The 19,764-nt window shown below is 50.8% G+C and overlaps 1 protein-coding gene across 1 annotated transcript in view; it reads left to right on the top strand.

Moving 5' to 3' along the window:
* The window catches only part of SCAF8 (SR-related CTD associated factor 8), a 145,650-nt gene extending 128,283 nt beyond the window's left edge, over positions 1–17,367 (top strand). The window contains exon 22 of the mRNA XM_036249323.1: positions 16,549–17,367. The gene's annotated coding sequence lies outside the window, so the exon portion shown is untranslated. The remainder of the gene's footprint in view (positions 1–16,548) is intronic.
* Positions 17,368–19,764: the final 2,397 nt, after the last annotated feature.

The following is a 19,764-nucleotide window of genomic DNA, read 5'->3' on the forward strand; positions in this document are numbered from 1 at the left end:
GGTGCTCGGGTGCTCAGTGTGACCAGGACAGACGGCCTTGGCAGCAGAATGAAGACCACTTCCGTCATGGCGACCCGAAGTAGTCCTAGAATATTCTGGGTGTTAAGGACTTAGTAAGAAGCCATTCTCTCAACAAATAGATATTGATTACCCACCACGTATTTCAGTAGGCACTAGTTCTACTAGAATGGTAAAAATACACATCGCAACCTAGAGTTCAAAAACAACAACATTAGCCCTGGCCAGTTTGGCTCAGCGGTTAGAGCAGCGGCCCGTGGTCCAGAGAGACCCAGGTTCGGTTCCTGCTAAGGGCACATAACTTGGTTGCAGTTTGTCCCCGGCCCCAGTTGGGGTGGTCTGGGTGGCAGCCAGTCGATGTGTCTCTCTTAACATCAGTGTTTCTCTCTCTGTCTCCCTCTCGCTCTATCTGAAGATGAATGCAAAAAAAAGCAACTTGGACCTAATGCCCATTTGTACTAGTACAGACGGTGTCAGACAACTTGAACACCACCAGAACTGGTAAAAATGGTTACAGTTTTTTTTTTTAATCCTCACCCGAGGATATTTTTTCATTGATTTTCAGACAGAGTGGGAGGGAGGGAGAGAAACATCGACATGAGAGGGGCACATCGACTGACTGCCTCCCACATGACCCCAACCAGGGCGAGGGACAAACTGCAACCGAGGTACGTGCCCTTGACTGGAATCGAACCCATGACTCTTTGGTCTGAGGGCCAACACTCTGACTGCTGAGCCCAACCAGCCAGGGCCTAATGGTTACAGTTGTAACTGCCTACCTGTATCTGGCTTCACCCAGGAGAAGCTTACACCCTGAGAGCTTACCCCTGACTGTTGACCGTCCCAGAGACCAGAGGACCAGTAACAGAAGCTGCTCCTCACCTCACCTTCCCAGGGGCACTGTGCTGGCCGTGGGGCCTGCCCGTTAAAGGATGCTTCGCTTCCTATTTTTTCTTTCCAAGAGGTGCATGCCACACCCTCCTCCTCATTTCTCCGCATTTCCTCGCTAGTACCTGTGCTAATGTTAGTGAGAGCCTTTGTGTACACATCTCTCTTTACCGCTCTGCTCCGTTCTCTCTTTTCCATTGAAGGGGAGGAGAGAACAGCCTGCCCAGCCTCCTAGGCACTCCCCGAAATAACCCCCGGGCTGTGCGCGATACCGCGCTGGCTGTGCAGTTGGTAGGAGGTTGAAGACATTCAGTCCACATCCACAGGGCTGCGTCTCACACAGCTGCCGACTCAGAACCCGAACGCTGTCGGCCGAGGCAGACCGTGCCAGGGCATGAGACCTTGTGTAGCCTTCTTTCAGTTTTCAAGGGCAGAGAAAATGTATTCGTATGGATTTGCAGACACCCTCCATTATCATTCGAAATAGTACAGAAAAAGGAAAAAGGTTTAACTATAAAGAATGAGCACGCATTGGTCATCGGTGTGGCTTTAGGCTTTGTTTATTTGTTCACCCAACAGATGATTGAGTGGCCAGGCACTGTGTTGGGTGCTAGAGAAATTCCATGCTGTCATCCGTTTAGAAGCTCCAAGTGTAATAGTAGCAGAAGGCAGGAAAGCATGGGACCAAACACGGGCCCAGTGTTGCATGTGACCCCACGGGATCCGGGCCTGGCGGCCGAGAGGGACTCGTCTGAAAGGCTGCAGGAGGAAGGTCAGTCTCCTGATTTTCGAAGATGGTAGGGATGTGGTTTTACAGAGAGAGGGCCGACCGAAGAAAACCCAACGAACCTCTTTGGGATAGTGAACCTTTGTCAAGTCTGATTCCAAGTTTGCTAAGGGCGAAACACAAGGGACATTGCATCGTTCTGAGAAAAGGAATGATGTAAATGCAGTGTGATCGTGGTTTTAAATGCTTTCAGAGTGGTTTTGAATGTTTTTCTCTCTTAGGTTTGGAAAGATAGGAGTCTCAGTGAAGCTTTTTTAGAAAGCCAAACAAACCATTTGAAAAGACATCTTGCTTATTAACCCTCGATACAGAAGATTTATAAAAGGCAGAAACTACAAGGATGCTTCGTATAACCGAATCCCAGAAAATTCTGGCTCTCGTCCTAAAATCTTGAAATGAAATGTTCTCTGGAACATTAATTGCAAGACAGCTTGCTATCACCAAATTGTTAGTCTGCGGCAGAAACTCAAAACTGCTCACAGATGCACCCTCCAGATTTTTAGTTTATGGAGTGATTTCAGCCAGCTGCCAGATCATTGATCGCCGTGACTTTTGAAACCATGAGCTAGGAATGTAAATGTACATAACTGCTCCGCTGAGCAAAGTGCTCCCCTTTGTGTGGTACACTGTAAGCATCTGACTTCCAAACAGACTTGCCTTGACCAGAATTAAGCTACTTAAATTAATTCAGGAGTTTATCTAAAGACAATTTAAATTAAATTGAGCGTTTACCAGTGTTCAGGGTATAGTCCTTGACTCTGTCATTAACTACCTGTAACCTTGGACAGGTGTGTTAGCATGCCTGTGGAACGTCCAGGTTCCCTTAAGATCATGTGTTTGTGAACTTGAGGTTTGTACCGTGATCATATAATGAACATAAGTTGTTGGAATATGTTTAGCAACACTCCCCGGGCATTCACCTTAGTGAATATACTAAGGCATATTCATCATACCCAGGCCCACCCTATACCCATATACGCTAATCGTATTTGTTCCCAAGTGGAAGGTGATTAGGTTGGGGAGGTACACCCAAGGGCTTCAGGAGCCAGACTCCACTCTGGACCCACCGCCAGTGAACTCAAAGAGGGAGCGCGAGGGGTCAGCAGGGACTCCCTGCACCTCGCTCAGCGGGGCCCGAGTGTCCCAAGCCAGCCGCTGGCTGCCTTGAAGAGATAAACGTCTCCCCTATTTTCACAATAAAACTCCAGGCACGAAGCCTCTGTAGTCTGCAGAACTTCCCTTTGGTAATTTCTTTTTTTAACTTCAGCTAAATGTTATTAAATAGGAAATAGTATCCGTCCCATTGTGTAGATAAAATTGAGTCTCAGAATATGCAGATTCTATTTCTATTCTTGTTTCTATTTTAAAAAACCATGCATGAATGCATATTGTAGAAAGAGGATAAGACAGAGGTAGGTGTGAATAAAGTAAAATTGCCTATAACCCGCCAAGCCGGTGCGGCTCAGTGGTTGAGCGTCGACCCCTGCACCAAGAGGTCACCAGTTCGATTCCCAGTCAGGGCACATGCCCAGGTTGTGGGCCTGATCCCCAGTGGGGGGGCATGCAGGAGGGGGCCAGTCAATGTTCTCTCTCATCCATGTATCTATCTCTCTCTTTCTCTTAAATCAATAAAGGGAAAAAATTGCCTATAGCCCTAAATCTAGGCATTTTTAAAATTTGAAAAATACAGAAGAATTATGCTTTCCATATAGAATCAAATATTTCAAGGAGAAAAACTTTTTCCCTTGAAATTAATATAATGTCATATATATATGCATATAGCTCAAAATTTAAAATGTAGTAAGAAAAAGTAATGGATAATATGTGTAAACACTGGGAAAAAATAGTTGAAACCATTCTCTTTAAAAAGAAGAGGCAGAAAGAAAGGAGCCCTTTGCAGGGAGGTTTAGACTGCAGGGTGAGGGCGGCCTCTGGGTTCGGGGTCGCAGGGGCTGCGCTTTCCTCGGCTGTGCCCCTCGGCCTCTGGCTGCTCCAGGCTGCAGGCCGAGCCTCTCTGGGTCCCCCACAAACGGGGGAGGGCGCTGTTTGCCAGGAGCTGGGGGTTCGTGCAGAGACAGTACAGGTAGTGGGTAGCTGTGACCGTGGCAGGCGTAGCTCGGGCCTTGGTCGTGTGTGGCTGACTGACAGTGTGCACTGAAACGTCCGAGAGAAACCCAGTGGACAGAGTTTCAGAAAAGATACAAGAGGGATAAGAAACTCAGCCCTGGCCTGGCCGGTTTGGCTCAGCAGTTAGAGCATCAGCCTGCGGACCAGAGAGACCCGGGTTTGGTTCCACTAAGGGCACGTACCTTGGTTGCAGTTTGTCCCCGGCCCTGGTTGGGGTCGTGTGGGTGGCAGCCACTCGATGTGTCTTTCTCACATTGATGTTTCTCTCTTTCTCTTCCTTCCTCTCTCTCTCTCTCTCTCTCACTCTATGCAGAAATGTCCTCAGGTGAGGATTTAAAAAAGAAAGAAAGAAACAGCCCTAATGAATGTAAAGTGACACATTGTTCCGGTCACAGCGCCCCTCCGAGGGGCCGTGTCTGAAGGGTCGCCCAGGGGGCTGTGAAAGCAATCACAACACCGTGAAACAGGACCCGATGGGTGGTTCTGAGATGAGGCTTATGTAGAATTCTGAAGACGATAAAGGTGGCTGGGAGTGACCGGTGCCTGGGCCCGTGGCACTCTGCTCAGAGATGAAGCAGGGACTCTCCATCAGGGGGTACAGGGCAAGGTGAGGAGACCGCGAGGGCCCTCGTGCCCACCCGCAAAGGTGCCCTGGCCTTGAAAAATGACATCCCTGGGAGCGGGAACCTACCAACTGACCTCAAAATCCAGGCACCGTGGCGAGCAGGACAGGTTCCCGTGCTTGGAACGGGGCAAAGGCTTTGACTTGCAAGGGAAGAAAAAGGTAGTAAGTAGACCTGCAGGGCAGGGCCTGTCATCATTCCGAGCCTCGTGCGGAAGAGAACTCACTGAAGGGTGGGTCGGCCGTTGAAACGGGCCGCTCTGCCCCAGCGGAACTGGCGTAGGTTCGCTAAGAACAATCCCTGCAGCTTTTAGAGGGTTGTTGGTGAATGCAACATGTAGATGCTGTGATTCTCGATTTCAGGAAGGTCTCTGAGAAAGTAGCTAAGCCTTTCTTTATGAGAAGGATGGAGACAGGGCCTGGGTGGCCATGCAGCCTGGAAGTGCGGGGACAACCCAGAGAAATGGGACTGCTCGGGTGAGCCGGGGACCCTGGTGTCACGGTGGAGCCTGGGGGGCACACTCCTAAGAGTGCGGAGCAGAGGTCAGAGGCCACAGCCTAGGTCAGGGAGGAGAGCCAGCCCAGGAGTACTGAGACGGGATGGGGGCAAGGGACGAGGACACGTGGGAGCCACGAGTCGCAGGGCTGCCGCACAGGGGCGTGGGGACGGACTTCCAAGAGGTGGCATCCTAGCCACGGCAGCTTTGTTTGTTCACATTGAGCTCCTGCCGACGGACAGAGGCCCATTTAAAGGCACTGAACTGGGAGAAAGGTTTCTGACCTCAGACTTGCCCTCTTCAACGCATTTCTTACTGCTGTGAAGGAGGACGTGGACAGCGTGCGAATTCAGCCCACAGGAGACGCAGAGAAGGAAGAGAACTAACACGGCCGAGTTGTGGATCCAGGAGCTGGGGTGTGGGGAAGGAGATGCCGCTCAGCAGGAAGGCATGAGGCCGGCTAGTGTGAGGCCTGCACGCCGGGGCGAGCTTGGACCCATCGCAGAGCCGTGTGGGTCAGCGGGGGTGCGCCGTCCTCCACAGGGTTGTCCCGCTCCCACACCTCAGGCCACGTCCGAAGCCTCGACTCAGTTCCAGGTTCCGTTCACGGAGGCACACGTTTGGAATGTGTCCAAACGAGAATGACCTAGATTTGGGGGACACTGACTAGGTCAGATACAGATCAATAGGCTCACCCCAGAGAACATCTGAGGGGTTTAGTGGCCGCCGGCTTAAGACAAGTGAGGTGCAATTAACTGGAGGATTGGACGTCGCCTGTGTGGCAGCGGCAGGCGTGGACTCGGGCCCCCTGGCCCTCGGAGCTCTGGGGGAGAGGCCCAGCCGCGGGACAGGCCCAGGACAGAGGCCAGTTTCAGGGGAGTTAGACACTCGGAGCCGGGTGGGCATCCGTCTGAGGGTGTGTAGCCCCTTTGGACTTGAGATGCGGTTCTCGCTGTACCCTCTGCGCTTGCGCGTGGCTGTGGTTGCCCAGAGCCCCACCTGCACGTTCTGAATTGTTGCTGCTCCAGGATGTGCTGTTTGAGCCGCTCTCCTTGTTAGGAACAGGACTGACCGCGGAAAAGTTTGAGTTGCCTTGTATAAAAGGGTATCGATGGCATCCTACTGGATCCCCCGCGACCCCTCGTCATCCTTCAGGGAGGAACTGGACTGAAACCAAAGGCGCAGGGGACCAGCGGGGCCGCACCTGCGTATCGGCGCCTCGGGTACCGACCGCAGGGCGCTGCTTAGAGGTTACACTGAGCAGCGGCTCCTTGTCTTAATTCTTTAAAAACATTGTGTGTGTTTTTTTCAGATAGGCACGGTGTTAAGGGTAGACATTTTAGTATATTTTCAACTTTTAAAAATTCATTTACTTGTTGTTGCAAATATAAAAGGAATTCCTTGCGGAGAACTTTGGGTGCGAGCCAGCGGCTCGGACTGATAAATGATGGCAAGGTTCCTGGTCCAGCCGGCACTGCCGTGACCACGGCCCAAGATCAGATCTTTGTCCTCGTCCCTTTGACCAGGGAAGGGATTCGTAGTCCATGGGAACTGCCGTTCCGACGCGTTCTGGGTGGAGACCACGCTCCCCTCCCCTCTCTGATGGGGACTGTTGGTCCTGCCAGCGTCCACACGGTCCTTCTGACCACCCCGTCCTCCGGACTCCAAACGCATGTGCCGCTGGGATAGGAAGGAGCTGTTTGCCTGGTCATAAGTGAACCTTCTTTGCTCAGTTAACTGTTGATTTTCCCAGAATACACGGTAGATGGGCTGGCGTTCTTAAGTGGAGGTGCCGTCTTCTTTTCTGTCCCTCCCGCCACAGTCCTCACGCTCGTGCGTTCTCTCTGCCATCACGTAGAGAAAGCTGAAGGGCAGCTGGCCTGCGACAGTGCCCTCCCGGCCCCTGCGACTCCTCCCTGCTCTGTGTGCCTCTGCAGCTCCCGGCCGTCCACTGTCCATGTCACTCTCCCGAGGACTCAGGCACCTCTGTTCACCTCTCCGTCTCTAGCGCCTAGAACACTCCCGGACTCACGGTGAGCTGGCAACAGTTACCCCGGGGAAAGAGAACTGTGAAGGGGGCACTCTTACAGTTGGGGAGGAGTAGCAAAGGCTAGACACCCGGCCAGCACCTTCAGTCCTGGAGCGCCGTCTCGCCGTGGGAATGACCACACCCCTCATGTTAGCTCAGGGTCCCCGAGGCACCCGCCCCTCGACGCCCTAGTAGGGTGCTAGAGAAAACACAGGACACCCAGTCAAAATGACTTTCAGATACTCACCAAGTAATTTTTAGTATAAGTGTGCCCCATGCAGTATTTGGGACATACTTACAATACTAAAAATTATTTCTCGTTCGCTTTGCTAAGTAAACTTGGTAACTTTGGCAACCTTACCCCTCGCTCCCTGATAGACGCTGACTTGCCATAGGTTGGGATGTTTCAGTGCTCTTTACATTTTCTGTAAGAAATCAGCTCTGCCCGGCTGGTGTGGCTCAGTGGTTGAGCGTCAACCCTGCACCAAGAGGTCGCTGGTTTGATTCCCGGTCAGGGCACACGCCCAGGTTGTGGGCCTGATCCCCAGTGGGGGGCGTGCAGGAGGCGGCCAGTCGATGTCCTCTCTCATCGATGTTTCCATCTCTCTCTCCCTCTCCCTTCCTCTCTCTCTAAAATCAATAAAGAAAAAAAAAAGGAATCCGCTCTAAGGCCAGCCTTGCCCAATGTAGAGCAACTGCTCAGAGTCGCGGTCCACGCTCACCCTTCTTCAGCTGACATACATGTGACAGGTGTGTTCATGTATGACGCCCAGCGCCTCTTTTTCTCCCACTCAAGAAAACATATTGACTGTAATGTCACTGTTATAGGGGTAACCTCGAATCCTTTGTCATCTCTTATTTAAAACAATTTGCAGATTTGAACTTTATTATTGTTACGAAATCTAAGAAATGGCTGAGATGCCTCTCTCAACTAACTGCCGATTGACTTGGAGATTGAGGATGAGTGGGCTTGAATTTAGTGCTGAAAAATGAGGATTCTAGATTTTATTTCACTTAAAAATGAGATGTGTTGCTTTCTTTGCAAGAGAAAAAATACCTTGGACCAAAGAGGACCTTTCTAAAGAGAGAGAGCTGGCCCTGGCCAATGTGGCTCAGTTGGAGCATCGTCCTGTAAACCAAAAGGTGGTGGGTTCGATCCCTGGTCAGGGCACATGCCCAGGTTACGGACTCCGTCAGGGTGCAGACAGGAGCAGCTGATCGATGTTTCTCTTTCATAGAAGTGTGTCCCTCTCTCCTTCTCCCTTCCTCTCGATCCAGAAGCAACAAAAACATATCCTCAGGTGAAGATAAAAAATAAAAAAAAGAAAGAGCAATAGAGCTGGCTGAGTAAAAACCCTCTTCCAGTAGAAAAACACACAACACTGGATGTCATGAATGGTGTCTGACAGTTTCACATTTACATGTAACAACACAAAATCGGAATCCATCTGAGCCCACTGACAGGGCCATTTAAACTGCTGTAATGAAAAGCTTTCTGAAAACACAGAAGACTGCAAGAGAGAAACGATGGTATCTTTTCTTAGTTTATGTTCCCCAGCACTGTTGTCCTAACTGCACACGTTCCCAGGGATGTGTCAGAGGCCCGAGGCGTAGTTGGAATGAACCAAAAATCAAGTATGTGCCATAGTATTCTCTGATATGATCTTTAAATGATTACATTGAAATGTTGTTGAGAATTGATATAAAGTCTAAAAAGACAAACTCGAGCCTACTGTCACATCCAAGTGGTGGCTTGAGTGCCATCAGTAGACGTAGGTTTATCTGGTCCTTCAGCGGCCGTCACGGGACTGTCAACACTTCCCAGATCCCTGCAGACGGGAGCGGCCTCTGTCACCGGGACCTCCTAGCTCTGTGTATGGAAACCTCCAGCGTGGGTCACCTCCTTCCCCGTGGCCGGTGGCATGTTGGCGGAAGCCCAGCCACTGCCCTGTGACCCTTGGACAGCTTCTCCTGAGTGACACCAGTGAGCATCTGGGAGATGTTCCAGGCAGTGCGCCGGGGAGAGGGGAAGGTGCACAGCTGTCGTGTTTCCCGAGAGAGAGCCAGAGATCCTGACACTCGTGCCAACCAGAGCCTCTCGGGGTGACGTGCTCACACGCGCTCCCCTGGCAGCGGGGGGTCATGGAGGCAGGGCTGCCGTCTGTGGGGCTGGGTTCACCCGGCAGCCCGCAGGCATCTCCTCTCCTCGCCCTGCTCCCCGAGCAGCCCCCCCCCACGCTGAGCTGGGCCTTTCGCGGGAAGTGCAGCAAACGCCCGTGAGCCAGCGCAGGCGTTGGGTTCAAATGCAGACTCCACCTCGCCGCAGGAGCGGAGCTGGTGCCCCGGCCTCTAGAAGCTGCGGTGAGGTGAGATTCATGTTGCTGCTTGAAGCTGGGAGGACTGGGCCCAGCACCCGCCATGCACCTGGCACCTGGCACCTGGCACCTGGCACCTGGCACCTGGCACCTGGCTCAGGTGAAGCAAACCCTCCCGCCGCCCTGATAGGTTTCCAGTCCCACTCTGGTCCCCGGCCGGGATTTACAAGGTCCGCTAAGTCCAAGCAGTCATTTCAGGAAAAGGAGAAATGGTCGAGTGTTTTCTTTGAAATCGTGAGAGGACATGGCTTCTGGACGTGTTTGCTGGCAGGCGGCTGGCAAGTAAGCAGCGGTTTCTTTAAAGGCATAAAAAGGCAGCTGAATCGCAAACTTGGGTAGGTTGGCCGTGTCTCCGCAGGGCCCTCGTGTCCTTGTGTGACACCGTCTTACACCCCGTTCCCAGCCAGGCTGTGCTCAGGCCCCGGGACCTGGTGGCATTCTGTTTCCCAGTCCTGTGTCCCAGCCGGGCCACTTCTGCCGAGAGCTCGTGGCCGTGACCTGCTCTGGCTCCTGCGTGGGGGCCCTTGCCGTCGACACGTCGGGCCGCAGGAGTTCGCTTCCGTCATCGGTTTACTCACCACTCAGAGGGTTTTGTGGCCTGTTGATCGGTGTGTCGATGATCAGGGAAAACGAGGGAGAGACCTAAAGAGAAAAAGAGGTGATTTAGAATGAACCGAGTTCCTGGTGTTTTTCCAGCACCCCGTGCTGAATGGAAGAGGGTATCTCCGCCGGAATTATTACTTGTGAAGTGGATCAAGCTTTCCTTTAATACACGTTATAATTTCAGAGAGGGGTCCGTCCCAGGGAAACATTTCGATTTCCCAAGACGTGATGCGTGATGTCGACAAGGATCTGGCTCCTAGGAGGCCGCACGGTAACTCGAAGGGCCCCAGACGCATCAAGAAAGTGGCCGCTGAGCGCAGTTTCGCGCAGGGGATTTTGTGGGGGTCTGGGGAAGGCTGCGTGGGTGCTGGCCCCTAATATATCCCAATTCATCAAGCATGCTCACATCCATTTTAGAATGAGCCTTTCCAAACGAAAGTCGTGTGTGTCAGGTCTGTGGATTTCAAGATGTATCTTCGAGACGGTGGGGCGGGAGCATGCAGGCTCCCACAGGACTGGGCAGGCGGGCTTCTGCCCTGGCTGCCGCCCTCAGACGTCCTGCACCCGGGACCCTCGCAGCTGCAAAGCGGGAGATGGTTGCAAACGGATGCTTGAGTCCCTGGTGCTCCTGGCTCTCACCGTGGGGTTCCGGCTCTTCCCAGCCCCTCGCGGCATGTCACGACCTGCACCTGTGCCGCAGCACAGAGGGAGAGCCTGGACTGCAGGGCACGTGGGTGCAGTGTGTCGCCAGCAGGTGCGTGGGCCCCGCTGGCTGCTGTCCTCTGCGTCTCCACTGGGCCCTGCACTGCTCATCGTTGCTCACCTGTTTCAGGGGGAAATTCCGCGCAATGATAGAATTTGTGATTTGGGGGTTTGCTTACATCTGGGAGGTGTGCCAAAAAGATGTCTGAGGTCTTCTGTGAAAGGGACTCTGGGCAGCCGATAGCATGCGAGTGTCATGGCCCAGGGGTTCTGGGTCCTGTCCTGGGCTGTCCCAGGCCACATCAGCTCGCGAGCTCACGAGGACATTCCGTGTGGGTCCAGGTGCCGTATGCTCTCGGGCGCTGCGAACCGGGAGGTTTTTTTACCCCAAATCCTGGCCAAGGCTCCTGAGGAATGTAACTGTAGAAAGCAACCCACTGTAGGCGGTCTCGTCCCATTCTGCGATGTGTTTTCAGATCGGCCCGAGACAGACGTCCCCAAGACTGCGCTGTGTTTAGAGAGTGTCTGTCAGTGGTTCATTAGTTCGGCTCCTGCTTGGGGTTGTCTGTGACCTTGCTAAAACAAGGCACCGTGCCCTCCTGAAAACTATCATTCTGTAAAAAGACCATGCAGTTCAAGTATAGTGCTTGTCCCAGACGTCAGGGTCATGACCTGGTGTGCTGGGGGACTCGAGAAAGCACAGGCGGGTGGCTGAGGTGTGGCTCGGCGGGCAGTGTCCTCGTGCGTCCTCTCTGCTCGGGCTGGAGTGTGACTGTGGTCCTGGTTGCTGCATTTGCTCATTTGGCACGGTGCCCACTCCAGACGTGGAGCTAGGTCCTGTCGTAGTCATTTGTGAGCACACGAGACACAATGCACACGACTCGGGGAACTTACTAGAGCAAGTGGAGAGCATTTCCCGGCGACCTCCCACCAGACTCCCTCGCTTACCTCCGGTGGTTCTTCTAAGCAGCCATGTCCCGATCTTAAATACGTATTCTAGGTGAGGCAATAAACCATCGCGCGTACAAAGTAAAGCTCTGGAGACCTAGCTGAGTCTGCCGGGGGGCCAGGCGGGGCCCTGGGGGCTGGTCCCGCTGCCTGTCCCCTCCGACCACGGGTCTCGCTCCGTCCAGGCCCCTCTCACAGGGTCGGCCTTCCCGTCCAGAGCTCCAGTGGTCACTTTCTTTGGGTTGTATTTTCTGGCATCCAAGGAAAGTGAGTGGCTTGTGTCCTTGACTAAGGCCTGTCGGTCCCCTGCCACTAATTCAGTTTGCACATTTGTTTCCGCAGCTATTACAAAAAAAAAAAAAAAGCATCTGCTCAACTGAGTGGCCGTGTCTGCTCCACTTCAGTTATGAGGACAGCTGAGAACACCAGGCTGGATTTGCTTAAGCAAACTGGATATGTGAAAATTGAAATTTAAAAAAAAAAAAGGACGACTGTTCTGCTTTCGAAAGGGTTTCTTTAAACATCGACTTTTTCCAAATATCTAAGAATAAGATGTAATTAATGCCGTTTTTTCAGAGTATGATGCTTCATGCGTAAAGGTGGCATGCCTATAAAAAATATTGGAAGTCTTTTAATGTTACCACTTAAAAGTATTAAAACATTTGTTACTGAGTGATTTAGGTTTTACTAAATAAATCCTAAACGTTACAGTGCCTGTTCCGGGAAAGCCAGAGCCAAACCTTTTAGCCTTTAAGCTACGAGGGCAGCTGACCAGAGTAGGCTCTGGTGTAAAATTCATCAGCACTTAGCATCAACCCTTCCAAGGCGTCCCAGCTGGTGAGGGGACCCCACTGCCGGTGAGGTTCCCTGCTGGCGGATGAACATCACGGGCTGTTTTGCATACACGTGGGCTAAAGCGATCACAGGGGCAGCAGGCAGACCTTGAAACTTTCAGGATGACTGTTGACTATCATTCCCTCTCATCCCTCCATCCTTCATTGAACACCCGTGAGGAAGTCTGTGCCAAGGGGTGGGGATCTCATAACAACCGAGACAGGGAGGCTGCGCTCTGGTCTCCCATTGTCTAACACGGGATCCGCCTCTCTTTTCCCTTCTTGTCTTCTGTCCCACCACCCAGCCTGAAGCTCAGGGTGTCAGAGTGCAGACTCGTCAGGTCATACATGAGTTTTAGCAGCATTTCTGTTTGTTTTTTCCTTGTACCTCAGCAAGGGCGTAAGCTTTCACTTGCGAAACTGTATAGATGTGCTGATTCCGAGTTGCTTGTGGGGATTCTCTCCTGTGAATAGGAATGTCCCAGAGAGGGAGGGGATGTTGGAGGTGTAGGAGGAGGGAAGGCAGGTGTAGGAGGAGGATGGGGCAGTTTGTGTTGGGGGCAGGGGAACAGGGTGGAGAAGGGAGGGATCCTGACTTGGGAGTGGTGTGGAGTAATGTCGTCTCTCTCAGCCTGCTGGGGGTCAGTGCAACGCAATGAACTACAAGCACACGCTGGTAGGAGTGAGGGGGAGCACAGCAAGGGAGCAAATGCTCCAGATCTCTGGATGCAGCCCAGTTTATTTGCAGATTGCTTTCTCAAGTTATATGTGGATTTATATAAATTATTTCCTTGAGATGGTGTCTCTGCAAACCATACAGCCTAGCCTTGTCTCTCACTTCTGACAGTGGAAAAAGACTTTAAAGCTAAAAAATAACGAACCCGGACATTCCTGAGTCCTACAACTCATTGGCCTCACAAGGTGGTGTTCCAACCTTTGACATGCAGCCTCATCTTATACACATGCAAACGAAGCATGCAATGCACCCAAGGTGGTTTTCCTGCCCTCCAGTCAAACCTCTCTGTCCACACACACTTTGATCCTAGGCTGGCCACGTTGCGAGAACGCATACCACAAGGTTATAAATCAGCCATCCACAACCCTCCCATCCCTACAGAGTATGTGGTCAGCAGAGTCACTGAGGCACTGATCCAGGAGGAAGGTGAGGGCTGTGCACCTGATTCACCCACCTTTTCAGTCATCTGGGAGCCACATCAAGGGAAGGAGGGAGAAGGTGATGGAACAGGGCTGTCCCGGGATGTGGAGTGAGGCAGGGCCTTAGCCCCTTGAGAGGCGGAGTATTTTCAGTGACTGACTGAGCGCTCTCAAGGTAGAGAAAAGGGAACAGCATGCCAGGCAGAGGGAATGGCAAACGTCAGCCTTGTTCCCCTCACCTAAGCACCGATGAGCATGCCTGGCTCCTCTGATGAACACGTTCCCCACAGCCCCTCTCTGAGTCCCACAGTTAGCCTTCGTGGTGGGTATGAGTGGCCCTCTTACAGTTAGGGAAACTCTCAGTAAGCAATATGCCTTTCCAAGGCTTGCACACACAGTGAAGAGCAAATCAGAGGAGCTGAGCACCAGGGGTCTGACGGCTGTTGCACACTTGTCGCCGGTGTGCTGAGCCACCTGTCTGTGGAGGAGCTCACTGCACAGTGCCCCCAGACCCTGGGACCCCGTGGACCTGGTGCCTTCCTCCACCTGCTCACATGAGATTGGACTTCAGCACCTTTAGAACAGCTGAGTCTACTGTGGCCCAGAAGTCTGTTCTATCGGGATCATTCATGCCAAGTGACACAGATTTTCAGGACTTAATATCTGAATTATTTGAATTAAATGAATGAGGGACATTATAGAACATACCGCGTATTGCAGGACAAGACATCAGATCATCTAGATGTTCAGTCTTTGTGTGCCCGTGGACCAATGTGAAACCTCTGAGCCTTATTGTCTGTTGTTTAAAATGAGAAATTTATGCCCTGTAATTCCTGAGGTTAGTTTCAGCACTAATATGACCCTTCTTTCGATTCTGTTGGTATTAACTAGCTTTGGGGAATCTCGAAGGTTGTACGCCCAATCCATGTCAGGTCAGGACGCAGAACACGCTCTCGGTGTCACAGAGGATCCGGGGTGTCCCCTGCTTTGAAATAAACCTCCCTGATAGGAAATAACGGCCTTTATTTAATTCTCCTGACACTCGGTACTTGGCAAGACCGGATTTCTCAGTGTTCTAATGTAATGGGACGTTGATCGACTCGTCTTAGGTAGGTGTTTAACTGCAGGGCCATGAATGTTTAGCAGATGCCGTTGGAACATGTGGGCACACGCTGGTCCGTGCCAGCCGACCTGCGCCCGCCCGGCCGGCCGCGGGGCCAGCTGGCCCAGGCAGATTGGGGTTTGCACTGCGAGGCCCTCGGACACGGATTTCGCCCTGGCCGGGCAGCCGTCCGGGGCTCAGGTCCGAGAGTGCTTGGGAGGCCCTGTCACCACCCTGCTGGCCCACAGGTGACACCCCCGGAACACATCACCCCATTAGGTTTTCCGTCTGCTGGTTTTATCATCACACACACCCTCCCCTGGCGGCAAACGCTGACTTGCCCTGGGCAGCAGCCCTGTCCCGTGACAACCTGCACATGCTGCCCAGAGCTCAGAGGGTGTCACCGGGGTGTTTCAGCCGTCGAGTCGGATTTCAGAGCTGCTTCGTCGTCTGTCTTCTGTTCTGAGGAACTTTTAAGTCAGTGTTCGAAGGATAAACTCATTGATGAACTCATTAGCAAAAACGCGCGGAATAATTTAAACCAATGATGGTATCTCGGTGCCAGCTGCGTTCCGTGTGGCCCTGTCACACGTCCACCAAAGGCAAGTCTCCCCCGTTAGCCGAAACCGCAGGAGAAAGGTGAAAAACTTACTCAGCCTTTTTCTTGTTACACGTCACAGCCCGGATGCCTTCAAAATATGTCATATAATAATATCATATAATAGTGTGATATGCTAGAACGTAACCTAATACAAATAATTAATGGTTACTTGGGGATTAGGTAAGTTCTACCAGCTACAGAGGCATAAAGATAAAATCAAAATGGCTAGCTACAGTTTTTCAGTTACTGAAGCTTATTCCTCTGTTACTAATGAGAATGCGTTGCCCCAAATTTCCAGATATTTAACTTAGTTCTTGGCTGCACCTTTGGCAGCAGTGAAGCCACATTACACTTTCCAGCCTCAGTCTGTTACAGGCTATGGGGAGGCAGGTTAGCACAATGGTAAAAGCATCAGATTTGGGGCCAGACTTCCTGCGTCTAGACCCCACCTGTTCTTACCAGATGTATGACCTGGCAGGGTTACCTGACATAATTACTTGGAGTAGTCCAACCAGCTGAATGTTATGGCTATGTAGCTCTTATATACCACTTCTATGCTGTTGTACTTAGGTGTTTTTCAGATTTTATGCGATTTTTTCATAATTTACGGAAACAAGCAAGTACTCCCCCCCAAAAACAATGACGTACTTAGATCTTAAAACAGTAAAAGATGTAGAAAACGTGTATTTTCAGAATTGTATGTCTATATAACTTCATCGCATCATCATTTAGGAAGATTTTAATGGACTTAAATGATTTTGCTAACAATGATTTTGAGACTCCCTGGGAAGTTCAGCTGGTGCTATACTCCTCGCTGAGCTCCGGCCTCGGGCAGCCCCAGTGTGGGTTCTGTAAGCAGAGCTGTGCTCTGTACGCACCTGAAGTCTGCACGAGCCCATTCGTGCCGTCGGATTGGCCCCCTGCTAGGCCTTGTCCATCGAAGTCCTCTGAGCCTCTGTGCAGGAGCCAAGGCCAGCGAGTCAGGTGGCGTCCGGAGCCCAGGCGTCCTGACGTCCAGGACGGGGTTCTCCCCTGAGCCATCCCGGCACGAGGAGACGAACACTGCATACTGGGGTTCTTCCTGCTCCCCTGGAAGAAGACTTGGCATTTTAAAGCACGGATATTCATTAAACACGGAAACCTTTGCTGTTGTGTTGACACCATCTCTTCTATAGGAATTATCTTGGGGAAAACGAAACAAAACTAGGAAACGTTATTCCATTGACCCGTGATGACCAGTTGTTGTTCCTTTTGTCAACAGGCAAGCTGGATGGAGTTCTGGCAGCCTCCTGTGTCCCAGGCCTTGTAGAAACAATGAGACGTGCTTCCCGGTTCTCGCGGGCACCGCACCGGACCTTGGTTGAGGAAGCGTTGACAGGAACCCGCCGTTGCCTATTGAGAAGGCCCTGTGCTCTCAGGCGTTGTTACTGCTTGAATCCAGAGGTTGCAAGCGTGCCTCCCGTATTACCTGTTGGAGCAGGTTTAATTTTATAAATTTGAAACACAAACTCTATGAGTTTCGAGTTCACAGTTGTTCTTTTTGAGGATCCACTCAGATGGACAGTGTCGCGTCTGTAAGAGATACGCACTTCCCCTGGACCAGAGCTGACCGCAGCACCATGGCCGCAGACCCCTGTCTTCATCCAGCACCGGCGACGGAGAGGACAGTTTGCAAGGAGACCCCTCGAGGGAAATCAGTCCTGTTGCGCTGGAAGGATAGACTCCTAGGACCGTAGCTTTAGTAAACCAAGGCTTTCTTCTTGAACACAACATGCAGAGACTGTGGTTCTGGATGGTGGCTCGACCCCATTATTAGTAGTCATCTCTTTGGAAAGTCTTAAGCTTTCATTGAAAAAACAAATGCAGGGCCCACCATAGTCTTCTGGGGACTTCACTCCAACATTTGTGGCCTAGAGTTACAGACAGCAGGTACCCAGGGGGTCGAGAAGCCTAGTGGGAGAGGAGGGAAGGACAGGAACGGGCATTTTACATTGTATTGTAAACATACTTTATAAGTACATTTCTTATCAGCTTCCTATTCAGGCAGGGATGATAAAATGTCTAAGTATCCAGACCAGGATTTGTGTTTTGGAAATTACCAGTGTTCACAATACGTGCGGGGAGGGGGGAGGGGATACAAAAAACTCAATTCTGAGTACTCTTTATACCTACAAGAGTATTTTTATCATTCTTCTGTTTGTTTTGGCTGTCACAAATTAAAGTGCTCGGATGCTGGAGTCGGTGGTCTCCTGAAACTGGATCAATGAGAACCTAACCCTTTCACAGCATGCTGTCACTTTGGACATTCATAATAAAAACTGAAACTGATTTGGATGGTTACTCATTTACTTGGTCGCTTCCTGCGTCTTTGGCGGTTCATCGGCGCCTAGCCACCAGGACATCGGCGTGGCCGCGAGTCTGCACACAGATGCAGCCACCCAGGCCTTTCACGGTCTCGTGCACGGAACCTCCGTCGATTTCTGTAGTTGAACAAATGCTCTTTGTTATTCGTTGAAAGGCTGAGATATTTTTTTAATGCTGTGGTCTTTTCCATTATGCATTCCGCAACATGGATTAAAGATAGTTTCTGAAGATTGTACCTTAGCTATCTTTTTTTTTAATCCTCACCTGAGGATATGTTTATTGAGAGAGAGAGAGAGAGAGAGATGAGAGAAACATTGATCAGTTGCCTCCCTTACACACCTTGACCTGGGATCAAACCTGCAACCCAGTCATGTGCCCTGACTGGGAATCGAACCCGCAACCTTTTTGGTGCACCGGATGATGCTCCAACAGAGCCACTCAGCCAGGACAAGCGATCTCCAGTTTTTTATTATACTATATTTTCTGTTAAATTTATTACAATATGACTATAATTCACTTTTATTGTAATGTTTTCTATTAAATAAATAGAAAATTGGAGACGGTTGTGAGTGATATAGCCATAGCTGTAGGCTTTTCGACGGTATCTGTTTTGTTTGACTCTCTGCCCAGTGTGACAGCGTGTGTTTTTATGTATTCCATAATATTCTAGTAAGAAATAATAATTAAAAAAACCTAAAAAGAAATCCAAACACACGCACCCATGGAGAAAACTTAAACCTTGCTTGGCACTTTTATCCCATTTGATATAGAAACAAGACAAGATCCCTTTCTTTCTATTCTTTTGTAACTAAACTGGCAGTTGGCAGGTTTACAGACCGGCCACGCATCCTGCACCCCCCCCCCCCCACTCACCTGCTCCTCTCCCACACCCCCACCCCCAGAAGGGAACAGCGTGGCCATTCTGGTGCATAAATGAGCAAATGATTTTGGAACACTTAAGTCAGGGAGAAAAATAAACAGGAGGTCTGGGGTTGTTTTTAGTGGGTGGGGTGGGAGGAGAAAGAACAGGGAACAGACTTCACAACATGAGGGGCAACTCTGTGGGTAGGAGCACACCCAGCCCCGCTGCCGGAGGAGTAAGCTTCGGAAAACTCCCAGGGCCCACAGTCAGGGCAGAGGTCGCTGCCTGTTCCCCGGGCGACTTCCCTTTTCCGAAGCCTCCGCCACCCTCTGCCAGCATCTGGACCAGACTCTCCGGGAAGCGAAGGGATGTCTAACCCCCTCACTGGGCAGAGGGGAGCTTTCCAAAGCCGTCGATCCCTAGGGACCGGTTTGGGTGTTCACACATTTAGAAAGAATCCTTGGTGGGGGTGGGTTAGTTTTGTAAATAAACGCTGGTCTCTCCCTTTGCATTCTAATACTGAGATCTCATTCAAATGAGATGGGTGTTCTTAAGCAATTTCTTCATGGTTAATAAATTCTTCAGAGAGGGGTAAAACACACCCCAAACATCTGCTTCAGAAAGGTCTCTGCGTAGGAATTGCAGAGGTAGTTGTTTCCTCGAAGACGTCTCCAGTGATCTAGGAATGTGAGCTAAGCAGGTGGTCAGGTTTGATGCCTTAAGGGACGCCTCTTTCCCCTCTTACTGGTCAATCCCCCAAATGCACTATTTCCCGTCCCTTCGTTGCCACGGGAACGTTCCACACTATTGTGGCTGGTACAGAATCACATCGCCGGGCTGGCTGTCCCGCCCGGGACTGTACTGGGAGAGGGGCCTGGGTTGTGTTCATTGTTCATAGAGACTCACTGCACTTGTAGCCTCTGAGAACTGCTGTTTACTTCTGCTTCTTCTAAGGCACACCTCTCTTTCAAAACATTTTTTAAAATAACATAGGGAAAAAAAAACTACTTGTGGGCTACAAGGAATTAATTAAGTCAAGCTCATTTTCACACATTCTTGTGTTATTGCAACAATAAATGTTTTTCATCCCCAAATAGACAAACAGATCAAATGGCTATTGTTATAGGCAGTTGAAGAAAGATTATAAACTAGAAAAATGTGTATGTACATTTTATTACCTAAACTTCTTATACATAACGCTCAAGTACTGTACTTGAATATATTTTCTAAAAAAGATACCATTCACACGAT

The sequence above is a fragment of the Molossus molossus genome, unplaced genomic scaffold, assembly GCF_014108415.1.
Source record: "Molossus molossus isolate mMolMol1 unplaced genomic scaffold, mMolMol1.p scaffold_m16_p_8, whole genome shotgun sequence".
NCBI classification, from domain to species: domain Eukaryota; kingdom Metazoa; phylum Chordata; class Mammalia; order Chiroptera; family Molossidae; genus Molossus; species Molossus molossus.